This window comes from Camelus bactrianus, chromosome 7 (assembly GCF_048773025.1).
Source record: "Camelus bactrianus isolate YW-2024 breed Bactrian camel chromosome 7, ASM4877302v1, whole genome shotgun sequence".
Taxonomy (NCBI): Eukaryota; Metazoa; Chordata; class Mammalia; order Artiodactyla; family Camelidae; genus Camelus; species Camelus bactrianus.
The window spans coordinates 67,481,872-67,498,416 of NC_133545.1; the positions used below are offsets into that span (position 1 = coordinate 67,481,872).

General features: G+C 35.7%; 1 long non-coding RNA gene across 2 annotated transcripts in view; it reads right to left on the reverse strand.

Moving 5' to 3' along the window:
- The window catches only part of LOC123614502 (uncharacterized), a 455,655-nt gene that overhangs the window by 317,221 nt on the left and 121,889 nt on the right, over positions 1 to 16,545 (reverse strand). For both annotated transcript variants that reach the window (XR_012508250.1, XR_012508249.1), the window contains exon 4: positions 645 to 758. This is a non-coding gene — a long non-coding RNA (uncharacterized LOC123614502). The remainder of the gene's footprint in view (positions 1 to 644; positions 759 to 16,545) is intronic.

Here is a 16,545-nt window from a genome sequence, read left to right on the forward strand (position 1 = left end):
CTTTAAAGAAGTTTTAATCATTATTTTCTTAGTTTCTTAGCATAAATCTCTTCTTATAATACCCTCAAGTCTATAAAAATACATGCTTTCAGAAACAGCAAATGATATCGAGTTAAAACATTAACTGCAATCACCTTTATTTTTAATAAAATAAAGCTCAATTGAAGGCAGAATTAAGAAGACACCTTTGAGGAAATCTTTTAAATTAGTATAAAAATCTTAGATATTTGTAACTTAAATCAGTAAAAGCTACATATGGACAAGTAAAAATTTGGTCCATTATACGTTTCTCTGATAAATTTTCCATCTTGTTGTTATGATATTTCTTCTTATATTTTACATAATGTATTTCATTCAAAGTAACTCAGAGAAAGAGATGTGCTATAGTCGTGCAAGATGATGTACTCAAGGAACCAGTTTTTAATTCTTCCTAAAGCAAAACCATGTAACATAATCACAGAAGAAAAAGCATTCAAGTTTTCCAAAAACAAGAAAGACACTGTGTTTTTGTAACCTGGCAACTCTGTATCTATTACTTTCAGAATTAAAGTGTTTCCTGAATTGGTTTATCAGTTAAGTTGATGTTATCTTTTAATGATCCTGTGCTACTCAGTTTATCTCATGTTGTTCACAAATGTTCTTACCTCCTTCCTTTGGAAGGTCTCTCAGACAAGAAAAGCACGCCTATGCAGTGCAGTGTTCCTGGGAAAATGCACTTCCATTTACTTCCACCTACGCTTTACTCGTCTCAGAAGCATCTAGAAAACAAGAATTATGATTTCTAAAGGTGTTGAGTATTAAACAAATAAAGGTCTTCATGTGATGAAAAAAGAAAGGAAAAAGCATGTGGAGAATTTAAAAATTTGTAAGATATATGGAAACATTTCAAAATACATTTCTAATTTACCTGACGTTCATTCAGGGAGTTAATGCAGAATCATTTCACAGGTGATATAGGCAATGAATTCATGTAATGATAGAACCTAAAGACAAGCACTCTTCTGAGGTCTAAATCCCCTTAAATACTGTTAGTGATTATCTGGGCTTGGAATGTTTCCAGAGATCAGGGAATTAATCGCAAAAAGTTCCTATTTCATTTTTAGAAAGTTCTGTAAGTGATAAAGTTCTTCTCTATATTAAGTTGAAATTTATACCCACTAGCTTTGAATCTCTAAATCTGTCCTATCCACGCGGAACAAATGCAATTCCTCTCTACCTAATCACATTTCACATATTTAAGGCTCCAGTTCTAGCCTGCTATGTCATTTAAAAAAATTTTTTTTACATATGATCTTGAGAAGTGTCCCAGAAAATTTCGTGAGAAGGAAAGAGAGGGTGAGCGCAAGAGAGTGACAGAGAGAGTGGCAGAGAGAGAGAGACAGAGAGAGGGAGAGATTGGTATTGGAAAGTGGGGGCGAATGGAGGAAGTGATGTCCTTTTCCACATCCCTGAACTTTGTTTCCTCCAGAATGGTTCTACATTTAAATCTTTTGCATTTAGCTCTAAATTGGGCTCCCTCCCTTATGAAATTTCAATTTTATTACAAATATTTAAAGGTCAATAAACTATATGAAAACCCTAAACATTTCCAAATTATATGGAGATTTAGATTCTGTGATTTACTGGTAGTGGTTTTCCTCACAATATGAGAATGCAGTCACATCAAAACATTGACATCAATATGAATGTCTGACTTCATGTATCTTGGGATTGAAATACAATCTTAACATTTGCTGTTTGGTAGGGACTTTAACTTTCCCACAATTTTCTTCCAAATACTGTTAGAACTACACCCTCAGAGGTGTCCCATTAGTTCACCAACAAACAGCTCTCTTCAATATGTACTTATACTTGTCTTCTGAGGTGATTCTGGCCTCCCTACGGACAACTTTTGCTTTTGCTCCTTGCAAAACCCGAGGCTCTTTTACCATTGACCATCAAGAACAATGCCGCCACCCTTCATTACTGTCAAAGCAACTGTTATGTTGCTGATGTCTAAGACAAATTTATCACTGCTCAAGATCAAGATATTGATGCCTCAGGTAAGAGCAAGGAAGCCCATGAACAAGACCTTCAGCACACACCCTCCCTGTCATCAGTAATGGCACTGCCATCCACTCATGTGGCCATATCACAATGAATACTTCTATCCCGGTACTGCTATTTCCACCATCACTACCATTAACAGCATGATTTTTAGGTCTTTTAAAGACGTAAATTATTTTCAAATCTTATTACTTTGACCCAAATAGCCCAGGCTTTCTTGTCATACAGGAATTTTAAACACTTTTCTAAATTCTAGGAATACCCATTTTAAGAATATTCTGTAAAGTGAAAGTCAGCCACCTATACCCATCTCCCTTGAAACCAGGCTCAAATAGGTGACACAGGCTTCACAGGTTGCACACGTCCCCCAGGAGGTCGGTTAGGAGGAGAGGGACCGGAATGAGACACTGCAACAGAAACCATTTTCACCAGCATGGTGGAGAAACAGGCAGTGCACAGGCGCAGCAAGGTGCAAGGTCTGAGTGGCAGTGCCATACCAGGGGCTGTCACTCCTGTGCTCAGGAGCAGCCGGAGCAGACTGTTCACTAGGGCAGACGAGTGGCATAATGTAGTCATTGTTCTTGGTCTGTGGATGGCTGGCCTGGCTCTCTAGCACTGGAGGAGGTTTGATGGACCCTCTTGGTATTTTAACTAATTTATGTCTTCTTAAAATAGCTACACTGGGATTCATGGTTTTTAATTATGTCCTGACAGATACAGTCAGAATACTAAATATTTGAGAAGAGACCTGAATAAAAGCTCTTGAATTAAAGGCAAAACCATATAAGAAACAAATTATTTATATTTTAAAAGCAAAAATCAAGCTAGGTTAGAATAGTGCCCTGAAAGTCTTTTTTAAAAACTATATATTTACAACACAATTTTATTAATAATGATAACCACAATCTTTTAGGGCAGACTTCTTTTTCCTAGGTTATAAATACTATGTAAATTTATATTTAGAAGAAAATATGTTTAAAGTATACTGCCACTTATTTCCTTATTTAATATTTTTAGATGAAAAAACAATGATGAAAATAATGCATGATCATTGGGAATACCTAATGAAATTAAGTTTTAGAAATGTTTTAAAAACTTTGTCCCCAATTAAGTGTCAGAAGGTATCATTTCCTAATACACAGAATAAAATACCAAAATATGGCCAATGCATTTCATAGGAAAAAGTTTAAATTTATCTATTTTAGCACAATTCATGATTCTCGTGGGAAAATAGCTATTGCAAGAGTAAAAAAATCTTACTTTGCATTTGCTGAAAATGTCTGTAACAAGAACTAACTTGTGCCATTTTTATCAGTCATCAGAAACAGAACCAAAACTGCTGACATAGCATATGTTTGCCAAGAGCTGGGTGACTTATCATAATGAATGTCAGCCTGGTATTTAATAGGATTTGGGTTGAAGGAGGGAAATGGTAAAAAGTCCAACTAAAATATATCTGATCAAAACACAGTTTTTACATTCCAGCACATTTTGTTCTTAGTTTAGTCTAAGTACATTTTAGAAACAGGGCAGAGTAAACTATAATCCATCTTTTTGATATTGTAGATGATGATAATGAAGACAACGATATAATCTGACTATAAATTTTATTCATAAAGAAGCATTCTGTATCATGAACAACTGAACTAACAAAGTGATTTTTATAAAGAAAATAAGAAACTATGGTTATGACATAACATTTACATCCACCTATATTTACTTACGTGTGTGTATTTGTGTGTGTGTGTGTGTGTGTGTAGATAAAGAACTCGTCCTTAACTGCAAATCTAAAATCCAGAGAGCTATGCATCAAGATTTTTCTTAAAATTCACATTTTAGGAGAGCCTTAGATGAACAATAACTAGGCAATTTGTAGTCTTTTGGTGGTGGTGGGGGAATCCATTAATTGTTATTTCCCACACGTTTCGCTGCAGAAATACTGAGTTTGATTACAGGTTACTGCCACCGATCTCTCTGGCAGTGTTAGCTATTATATAGTATGTGCACTACATCCCCTGTTTAAAAATGAAAAAAAAAAAAAAGAATTTTAAAGCACACCTTTCCTCAGAGAATTTAGATGAGGACTGTCCACCTGTATTGTTAAGCCTTACAACTGGAGGGTTATTTTCTTGCTAACTCAAGTGTTTATACTGCAAATATATGAAAATTCATCTCAAATACACTGAAACAATGAAGGAAAGTTATTGGTACACATAGCTGAAAAGAGTATGAGTAGGGCGGGCTTTACCAGAGTCTGATCACAGTGACATCAAAGCTCTAAATTACCCACTGGGATTTTCTGAGCTCTGCCCCTTTCCAGGGACTTTTCAGGGAGGCTCAAAGAACAACAGACATCCGCAGTGATAATGGGGGTCGCTCTATCTACAGAAAACAGCAGTGCTTTTTGCTCCCACACATCAAGCCAAGCTGCTGAGTTTCACTCTGGGATGAGTAGATTAAGCCATAAACTTAGATTGGAGATGGGCTGCACTAATTGGCTCAGGCTCTGTCTTTAGATGTCTATCTTTAGAAAGAAGATAGGGCCAGCTTCCTAAAATCATCAGATTCTGCAAGTTAAAACCATGGACTAGCGGAAAGAAGCTCTCTAGCCTAGAAACTGATTCTGGGGAATCAGTCAACATGATGACCATATGATCCACTTTGTAGAATGATGGAGATAGAGGTGCAAACAGCCTAAAATAGCAAGAAAGAGATTTTAAGCTAAGATACATGTGACACTAAAACCTACCCTCAACTTCTGTAAGCTGTACCTAGTCTTTGTTTTCTGACTCAGTGGTCTTCGATTTTCTTTAGTTGAATCTCTTTCAGGAGATGTTCTAGTACAAGTCAAACTTTAGTTTCCACTCTATTTCTGAAATATATATGATGAAAGAGCTTTATTTTTGAAATGCTTTCAATACCTTAAAATATAAAACTACTTTTACATAAGAATCTATAATAATAATATATATAAGAATACATATAAAAATAATAAAAACTCCTAATAAAAGCAAATGAGAATAGTTTGTTTTTCATGCAAATGAATATTAAACTGTACAGAAATAGTTAAGTGTTTTCCTTTATGAAATCATTTTGTTGAGCAATTAAATATACTGAAATAATATTAAAAATGACTTAGATAAATTATTCTGATTATCCATTCAAGGATTATTTAGCAATATAAAAATTCATTAGTTTTATACACATAATAAATATATATTTATGGCACTATTGGATGCAACATACAATTACTGTACAGATACAATATCTTGAAACAGGGATAGAACCTGTCAGCGACTGGAACTGTTACATGGATGAAAAGAGAATAATTGCAAGAAACAGATTGGCTAATCATCATTTGCCAGAAACTTTTGAAATCTCAATCAATTAGTTGAAATACGTGAGTGCAACTGCTTTCAGTCAAGAGAATCAATATAATTCCATCCTTCACCCAAAAGGTTCGATGTATAAGGTCCACATCCTTAAAGCTGATAATTACATACTAAGTACAATTCAATCCAACTAACATTTATTGATGCTGACTATGTAAATCCAGTATTTAAGTCCTGGGTATGCAGGGATAATTAATATGAACTTACACTGAAATGGAAGAGATGTAAGGAAAGTACAAACTGACCCTAGACAAGCCTGATCACATGGGTTCAGAGTAATGGGAGTGAGAGGCAGGCAGAAGTATCTTGTTGTAATTACAAGTACTATGTCAATTCACTTTGACTACAGATGTGAATGTATAGCTTTCAATCACTATTTACAGCCTGGTAAGATTGTTTCTAAAAGTATTTATTACTTTAGTAATATCATTTGACACATTTTTAGGGCCTCCTTTTTTCCTGTGCCAAATAGTTTCTGCTTGTGGAGATTTTGTGTCCTTCATTTTGCTGGAAAAGACATATGTGCTAAAAAAGTCACTTTGGTTTTCGTATTAGCTGTTAAAACAGTCACTACACTTGATGGGGTATTTCAAGTATATTAAAAAATGTCTTTAGAGTGAATTGAAACCTCTGTGACCTCAAGTGTCAGGGTACGATCTGAAGACCTACTGAAGGCCTAGAGGCACCAACACCTCACTGATAACCTCTGCCTGGGGGCCAGGGGTGGTGTATACATAGGTGGTGGGGGAGCTTTACAAGCATTAGGCCTTTTTGAATCCAAGGAAGAGACCTAGGAAGATCTTTAATATTCATGTTAGAGATTTATTTATTGGTTCTATTTTTATGTGTCTTGGCTAATTATTGTTATTTTTGCCTGTGGTACCAACATCTGTTTGAAACTGAAATCCTCTAAATCTCTCATTTCAATTAATTTTATTTAAATTTTTCCTTTTCTCTTTTGCATTACTGTCATTTAAAGTCTGAAACTCAGAGTGGTATTCAGCTCCAAAATTCTAAGCCTGCACAAATGGAGGACCTTCACGCAACACTACTAAGCTCTCTCAACTGAGTTCTGAGGGAGAAGCAAACATTTGATAACAGAAATGAGGGGAAAAAGTTGAACATAAGATTATTATTGATGATGCAAAAAAGTGATCAATAGTTTTTAAAACCTAAGATGTAAATCTGTCATTGCTCACAGTCCTTCTAATGATCCCCTAAGTCACTCAGAGACAACACACGGTCTCTTCTGAGAAGGCACCATGCTGCCTAATGAAACAAGATGGTGTATTTAAAGAATGAAGTGTCTTGATTTTAACCAGGGTAGACAGCAGCTAACTGTGTGTAATGATGTTAATGGGATAGCCTGTGCCATTGTTCTTTATTTCTACTTTTTAATGAGTCTCTTTCAAAGCAGCCACTACCTAGATGAGTCATCCACTAGCAGCAGACCCTTAATACTAATTATTTCAAATACTATTTTAAAAAAATTCCTATACTTTGAGAGAAACAAAAACAAATTGAGAAAAAGAGTAACAGGGATCCATTTTCCCCCTTTAATCTATTACTTAAATGTATCAGCAAACCACTTCACTTGCTAGAATTCACTTGCTATAAATAGTCTAGTGCACGGAATGAAAAGAAACACCTCAGGCACAAAAGAGATTATCTGGAAGGAATTAGAATAAAACTAACATTGATTTTCTCATATAAAATACATGCAGTATTTTAGAATACAATGAATAAAGTATTTCAAAGATCAGAGAAAAATATATTTGAATCTTAAATTCTAAATCCATTTAGTCATGGGCAATAGCCAAAAATACATTCAGTATGCAAGGAGAAAGAACATTTCCCTCTGAAGCATTCTCTCTTAGCAACTTCCTCATGAACATACTCCCATCAAAGCAAGTAAAACATGAAAGTGGAAGATAGGGGATTTAGGAAATTCTGACTTCATTTAAACAGAGCAGCAAAGGGAGGTCCCAAGACAACAGATTTGTATCAGATCTAAAAATCAATCATGACAGGTTATAGAAGATGGTGAGCATGTGGAAGGAGATATCCAGAGGTTAAGAGGAATCCTGAGAATGGTGGAATGATGTATCACTTGAAAATAATCAATGATATATTTAGACAAATTTTACAAGTGAAAAAGAAAAATCCAATACAAATTTTGGGGAAAATAAAAATCTTGAACATAGGAGCAAATGCAATACTCTCCTAGTAGTCTTTTAAGCATAAGGAAAAAAATTCTGAAATGTGGTGACTTACAACTATTGTATTAAATCACACAATTTTATAGGTTAGGAATATGAACATTGTGTAGCTGGATTATTCAGCTATTCCATGTGACAGCAACTGAGGTCATTCATTCATACTCAGACGGTGGATGAGCTGGGGTAAAGGGTACAAGACCCAATCTCTCGTAAATCTATTACTTTAGAAGAAATAGATGAAAGTGCAGATCCCACTGTGACTGTCAAACAGGTGCTTACATGTACTCTCTTCTCAGCACTGAAGCCTTGGGAAATGCTTCCATGGTGCCTGAGGGGTCCCAGATGGTCTTCTAAGACACAGAAATGGAAGCTGCCATCTCTTAAATTCTGGGCCTAGCAACTGGCACTGCATGACTGCTACCATGTTGTATTAGTCAAAACAGTCACAGAGCCCAGATAGATTCAAGCAAAAGAGTCTGCAACCCCATTGTCAATGAAAAGAATGTGGAAAAGAAAATGTGTGGCCACCTTTCACCTATTTATCGTAGTACATCATTTGGTTCAGCTGCACCTGATTTTGGCATAGACATATTTGGTTAGACAATTTTTGTTAATTTTAGAATTTTAGAATCAGCACAGACATAAGACAAGATTTCATATTGTTTTAAAAGAGAATGGAAATCTTACTGAACTTAGAATTTAATAAATGGCAAGACAAGGAAAGCAAAACTATAGGAAAATAATTCTAATATCCTTGTTTCCTGGAATAAAGCTGCTATCATCTAAATGTTTGCACCCCCTCGCCCCCAAATTCATATGTTGAAACCTATCCTCCAAGGTGATGATATTAGAAGGTGGGCTGATTGGGACAGAATTAGGTCACAAGGCTGGAATCCTCATGAATGGGATTAGTATCCTTATGAAAGAGGCTTCAGAGAGCTCCCCTGCCTCTCCCACCATGTGAAGACACCAGGAGAAGCTGGCCATCCATGAACCACAAAGGGGGCTCTCAGCAGACACTAAGCCTACTGATGCCTTGATCTTGGACTTCCCAGCATCCAGAAGTCTGAGAAATAAAATACTGCTGTTTAGAAGCCAGCCAGTTTATGGCATTTTGTAACAGCAGACAAATGGGCTAAGAAGCATAAAACAATCTTGTTTACAGTTCATTTTATAGGAAATAAAAATATACTATAAATATTCAAACATATGAAACTAACGGAAAAGTGAGTAAAAAGTAAAGGCTTAACTGTGCAGGAAGGAGCTCCAGGGAAAGGGTAATAACGTAGGTGAGCTGGCTCCTCATCCAGCGCAGCCAAAGCAGAGAAATCAGAATGAGATGACTTAAGGAGTAGTGCTATAAACACATTTTTAAAGAGATTTAGGTGCAGCTACTTCAAAAAATAAAAAAACAATCCTCAGAGTGAAGTGAGGGGGTAGTGAAGGAGTCCAGCAGAAAGTTGTTGCTTTTTAATATAACCCTTTCATTTCTACTAGTTTGTAGACATTTTTTTTTAAAGTTAAACATGTGAATGAATAAACCACTTTAAAAATAAAGGAGGCAGGGGAAGATGACCTACTGAGACTTTTGGTCTACCCCTATTTCCACCCCTCTAAGGCCCAAGAATGTGTTGTGACATCATATCAGGAGTACCAGAATCCAGGAACTCCTAGACGAAAGGCCTGGGAGTAAACAGTGGTCATGGTTCCAATGACCAGAGGAGGAACAGCTACCATGTGATTAAGTCCAGAGCAATATAAGAAAAGTTTCCCTTATCCCAAATATACTGAAGAAAATAAAAATAACCTTTAAGTGAAAGGAAACACATTGCTTATACCTGGGTTTTTATAAGAAAACAGACAAAGATGTGTTTAAGCATGTAGAGATAAATAAAATTAAAGAGTTCATGTCAACTCCTATTTGGCAAAGGAGTCAAGAACACTTAATGGGGAAAGGGTAGTCTATTCAACAAATGGTACTGGGAAAACTGGATATCAACATGCAAATGAATGAATTGGACCCCTGTCTTATACTATGCACAAAAATTAACTCAAAATTAAATAAGACCAATGTAAGAACTGAAACCATAAAACTCCTTGAAAAACACATGGGGAAAATCTTTTGTGACATTGGTCTTAACAATGATTTTTTGGGTATGACACCAAAAATACAAGAAACAAAATCAAAAATAAACAAGTTGGACTACATCAAACGAAAAAGCAAAAGAAACAAGCAATAATAATAAAAAATAAGAAAGGCAACCTACAAAAAGGGAGAAAATATTTGAAAACTGTATATCCTATCAGAGGTTAACACCCAAAATACAAAATAAACTCACACAACTCAATAGCAAAACAAAACAAAAAACCAAAATTCAATTAAAATATGGGCAAAAGATCTGAATACAAAAGATCTTTGAATCTTCTTCAAAGAAGACATACATATGGTCAACAGGTTCATGAAAAGTTATTCAATAGCATTAATCATCAGGGAAAGGTTTATCAAAACCACAAGTTACTATTACACCTGTTAGGATGGCTATTATCAAAAAGACAAGAGATTAACTGTTAGCAAGGATATAGAGAAGAGAGAACCCTTGTACACTATTGGTGGGAATGTAAATTGGTACAGCTTCTATGTAAAACAGTATAGAGGTTCCTCAAAATATTAAAAATACAGCTACCATATGATCCAGCAGCTCTGCTCATTGGTGTCTATCCAAAGGAAATGAAATCACTCATCTTGAAGAGATACCTGCACCCCTTGTTCATGACCACATTATTCAGAATAGCCAAGACATGGAAGCAACCTAAGTTCTATCTACGATGAATGAATAAAGATTCACATATATGCAAAGGAGTGTTATTCAGCCATGAGAAAGAAGTAAATCCTACTATTTGCAATGCCATGGATGAAACTTGATACCATTGTGCTAGTGATTAAGTCAGAGAAAGACAAATACTGTTTGATCTCTGGGTGCAGGGAATAGAAGGTGTTAGTCAAAGTGTATACACTTCCAGTTATAAGATAAATATGTTCAGGGGATCTAATGTACGTTATGGTGAGTACTGTCAACAATACTATATTATACACTTGAAAGTTGCTCAGAGAGTAGATCTTAAATATTCTCACCACACACACACAGATGTAATTAACTAAGGTTACAGATGTGTTAGCTAACCCTACTGTGGCAATCATTTTTCAATACATCACATTGTACGCCTTAAACTTACACAATGTTACATGTCAGTTATCACGTCAGTAAACCTGGGGTAAAAGATTGAAAGACTGATGGATTTGGGCAGATAGCAGTAGCAGTATAGTTTGGGGAAAAAAAGAGTTAATGGATACTAATTTTTAAGTGAACGTAAATACATATAATTACAGTGGCATTTTGACATTTATTACAAAATTCCATGCTGGATGCTGATAAAAGCCTTCAGCCAGGGAATCCTTAGGGAAATAGATAATTTGTTGTCCCATTTCTCTAGTTTTGTCATATCCCTTATTTTGATGCATTCAATTAACTGTCTTACCAAATGGTCCTGTCCTTGTGTGAAGACCATCATTGTAAATGCGGAGAATGCTCAGTCTCCAGGGTTGAAATTGATTCAAGTACCGATTTTAAGAACTGTTTTCATCAAGTCCATTTCATAGCTCTAGTTATTTCTGTTCCCATTTGTTATGCACAGATCTTTGCAAATTCAAAAACTCCAGGAGGTAGAACTCTCCTCCAGTTCTGCTAGCTACAGCTGCTCGTAAATACCAAGGAGTGTATGAATCTAAATGCCTGCTGTTGTAGGAGGGCTTATATAAGATTTCCTGGCTCTTGGTGGAAAGAGAACAGTTTTCCAATTTGAGAAAGAGAGAATTATTTTCCTTTTCTCCACTTAATTCTGCCACAATTTACTTAGAAGTCATTTGCACTATAATCTCTCTTGTGGTTGGGGTTATGAAAGTTATCATTTTACTTTCTCTTAATTTTTACAGTTTAAATGTTTCAAGCATATGTTCAATCTGCCACCCTAACATCAACTTCTAATGATCCTGAAATACCTAAAGATCATAGTCATTTGCTAATAAGAAAATGACTCTCCTAAAAGCTTTTTAAATAAATTATGCAGGAAGAAACCCAAAAGGCACACTGGATATATGCAATATTTCATTTAGTCTGTTGTCTATTTTATATCTTGTCTCCTTAATTTTATTTTAGGTTTACAAGGCCTGATTTATTGTTTTTCTAATGACTGTTATTCATTCTATTAGCCATTACTTCAGTACAAACAGATATGTTCAGAAAAAATTTACTCATTAGAAAATAAATGTTTTTGAACAGCTGATAGTAGCTACTATTTGAACTAATTCTGGATCCAGTCATGATCTTTGAGAAACTCACAGCTTGAGGGTAGGGGGAGATGCATACACCATAATGAATTTTCACGTAACAACATAATATATTATCACAGAAACACATTCAGACAGCTGCAGGTACTGGAGGAGGAAATACCTAACTGCTAAGCAGGTGTGGAAAAGAGGGCACACTGTGTTTTTGGTTTTAAAAGTGTCTATAAAGCAAGCTATAACATTGATATACGTCATTTTCTGTTTTCACAAGAGCAAAAAAATAATTTAAAAAACTTAAAACCCAAGAAACCAAAAAATAACCAGAATGCAATACTGTAAGTCAAGTCATACTGTCTCAGTGAGTGCAGAAAATTGGAAAATCAACTGTGAAGCCAATGTCTACCAAGCTGGGAAAAATCTGCTAAAGCATTTGCCCTTCAGCTATTTTATACAGACAGTGATTTCATCAAATCCTAGAAGGAGAAAAGCATTATTTTTTCTCCTAAACATTCCTAAACTAAAAGGGATTGGCTGAACTTTAGGTCCTAACACTAATGGCAAGAGCTTTTGTCATCTTTCAGTTACATTTTCAATGAAGTTATCAGTGTTAGATGTGCAGAAAAGAATTAATGTATAAGGTCTGACTGCTGACCTTTGGAAGGACTGCTTACATGATTGGCCCTTGGCTGGCATTTGGGAACTAGGATTTGGGGAGGGCCCTCAACATTAATTGATAAGAGTGACTTGCTGTGCCTAAACTCTTTGAACAAACCATATAGTATATGCTGAATACCTTCTTTCCTTCTGGGAGTCTGGAATTTGAGTCCTTGCCAGCAGAGATGCCTATGTGACCAGCCTCCAATAAAAACTCTGGGCACTGCGCTCTAGAACTATATAGTGTGCTCACAACTTGTTACCAGGGTGAATAGGTATGTCTTCACATGTACTTCACTGGGAGAAAATCTTTGGAAACTAGTTCCTATTTTCCCCCCACACTTCACCCCATGAGGCTTCTCCCATTGTCAGTTATACTTTGGATTATTTTGGGGGTGAGGGTAATTCGGCTTTTTTCTTTTTTAATTGAAGTACCATCAGTTACAATGGGTCAATTTCTGGTGTACAGAACAATGTCCCAGTCATGCATATACATACATATATTCGTTTTCATTTTCTAGTTTTTTTCTTAATGGAGGTACAAGTGATTGAACCCAGGACCTCATGCATACTAAGCACGTGCTCTACCACTGAGCTATACTCACCCCCATCCTTTGTGTTCTTTCACTTTAATAAATCAGCTGTGAACAAGACTATTTGGATCCCGTGAGCTCTTCTAGTGAACCATCAAACCTGGAGGTCCCCATCGGTGCTCCCAACAAATAAGGTATATATTAAATTAAAATAGTTGTATTTTTGATAATCTTTCTGAATTTTTGCCAATGTGAACTCTTAGTACAGATAACCTGTATGCAGTAGAAAAAGCTCTTGCCTCTGAGAACGTAAAGAACTGGAAGTAAGTTACTAGTTTTCCAATCACAGCTAGTTCTCTAGCAAAGTCAAGCATTTAAATTAGACATATATATATATATATAAAATATTAATTTATATATTAATTATATATAGTGTATTTATTCATTAATGCACGTGTGTGCACCACCCCTGAGCTATTAACTCATAAACAGGAAGTACCATTCTGACTAAATCATAGTTAATAGAGTGTAAACTGCTCAAGCACAGAGATAATCACCTCTTCTAGTCCCAGGACTACCATTCACCTACTGAGGGACCTGAAAAAAGTTACTTAATTACCTCAAATGAAGTCACTTTCCATATTTATAGCTTTCCATATTTATAGTTAAAGCTTTAGATGTTGGAATAGATCATTTTTGGAATGTCTTTCCTTGAAATTCTAGCTGTTACACGAATAAAGGACGCTCTTAGCACTGACTGTTTTCTGTTTTACCCAAAGGATTGATTTGACTGATCCGGCTGACATGTGGCTGATCCTGTACTCCCTCAAAACTCCATGTGTGTCCTACCAAGCTTCCCATCCTTTCATCCATGAAGAATATCCCAGTGAGATGAAGGATGACTCTTCTTTTAATGATGTATCATCTGGGTTCAGCCAGGTAAAGAGACTAGCTAGAAGGTATTAGAGAGAAAAAGCAGTTTCATAAAAGAATCAGGGTTTACACATATGTGGGAAGAGCTGAAGGAGGAACTGTGGGAGTGATAGTAATGAGAAGATAGTAGAGAGAGCCATGAGGAACTTCAGCCTGAAGTACAGGAGAAGATGGAGAAGGTTGCACAGCTGTGGAGTGGAAGCTTGTCAAGAGGTCTGGGAAGTACTGCCTCTGGCCACCATCATCTCCTGAGACGTGTGGCTTCTGCTTCACTTCCTCCCACTGGTAAACTCCAGTGATTGTTCATACAAGGAAGGGACTTAGACAATATTAGTTCCCAGCCTTGGAAGGAGTATTGGGGTGCCTCATTCACAAGACAGCCTAGCAAAGTTGGTATGCTGGTTGTTGGGAACCCCTAGAAGACTGTCCACACATCAAAGGCTTCTAGAAATACATGAATGCATATTATAAAAAATAAAATATCAGAACACTTATAATATTCATCACATTTCCAGTGATATTGATGGCATTTTCTGTTTAAAAAAAAAGAGGGGGGAGGGTGATCTGCTGTTCTAAGACTTATTCAAAAGCTTTTTAAAACCACAGGATTTATATTTTATTTGACTGGAATAAATATTTTAAAAAGCATCATCCTAACCTCTATTGTGTAAGACAAAGATGGTGAAATATTTACCTTAAAAATAAATTGGAAATCTATAAAATTATTGCCATGGTTCAAACTGAACTGTCATTTTATTCATGATACATATAGTAGACAATTAACTGATATTATGATATTAAGCCTCTAATAAAGTGATCTGGCATTTATAAATTCTTGCCCACTGAAAAGTTTATTTGGCACACAAGTTTTTCTTCGGCCCTTCTCATATTTACCAGTTATAAGCTAATGGATGAATCATCTGAGTCTAATAGAATTGTGGTACTAAAGTTAGAGAAATCGTATTTTCAAGTTTTAATAGAAAAATTTAGTTTTCCATGTATGATTCTGTAGGTTCTGAAGCTACAAACGTCAATATATGCTTTACGACACATATCAACAGATATTTGGAAGGAAGGATTATTAGTCATATCTGTGTTCTAAACAGTCTTCCCAATTTTTCCTAACATTAAATTTCTCACAGTACAAAGATGTTATGAACTGAACAATATCAGGATGCCAAACAAAACTGTTTTAAATACAATGAGCAATTGATAATCTGGGTCAAGGGACCTATCTAAGGCAAGAAGCATAAAGGTCTGGATTTGCAGTATGGTGGGTAGGGCAAGAGAAGGAACACTTGAAACACTGATTGTTGTGCCCAGTCATGGTCAGAAACACGGTACACAGAAGTCTCTAGCCACGTGGTAACAATCACTGTTCTGGAGCACTAGCTAAGAGAAGGCAGTCAAACGTACACTACAGAAGGGTCAATTCTCATAAACCTTACACACATTTTGAAACTTTAACTCATCCTCTTCCTTTGTCCTTGGTTCTCTGGTTCAATACTTCTGAGCCACATACACACATTACTCCTTGCCTTCAAGGTTCTGATTCTTATTAATGTACTTCCTGGATCTTAACTAGCTTATCCATCAAATGATTCATCTATCAAAGGAAATTAGCACTTCCTGGTGTTCAATACAGCCCAAGTAGATGTTGCCAACATTCAGTCAATCCCATAGTTAGAGTTCCCTAATAAGATTCCTATTTTCATTCATTTTTGACAAGTTTGCCTAGTCAATCTGAAAGATAAGCATACAAAAACATAAAGCTTTACTAAATGCTATGTATGCAAAGGCAAATAAGGGAGTATTGCAGAGGGACATCCAACACAGACAAGTAAGAAAAGAACATATAAGGTAGTATTTCCTAAAAAAACGAGATATTTACTCTGGATCTTTAAGAATTTGCAAGGCAATAAAGCATGTGCCAAGCAGAGAAAAATAAGATGCAAAGGACACAGCTACCAGACTGTGGAGCGTTCAGTCATCTACAGTTAAATCAGATTTACCCAAACAATGGCAGAAATAGTGGCAGGAAATAAACCTGATTACTTAAGAAAGGAACAAATCATAAAAGGCCTTGGCTTTTATTTGGGGAAATTTACATTTCTTTTCCTTTAAAATGATGGAAAGCTACAAGAATCTTATACAAAAATATAATTCTTAAGATATTTATGTTTAAAAATAATTAATCTAACCCTTTTACTGAGATACATTTAAAATTAGAAACTATAAGCCACAAAGAGAAAGAGAAATACCATATGATATCACTCATATATGGAATCTGATAAAAGAAAAAAGGAGACACTAATGAACTCACCTAGAAAACAAAAACAGACTTGCAGACATAGTAAACAATCTTATGGTTACTGGGGGGAAGGGAGTGGGAAGGGGTAAATTTGTGAGTTCTAGATTTGCAA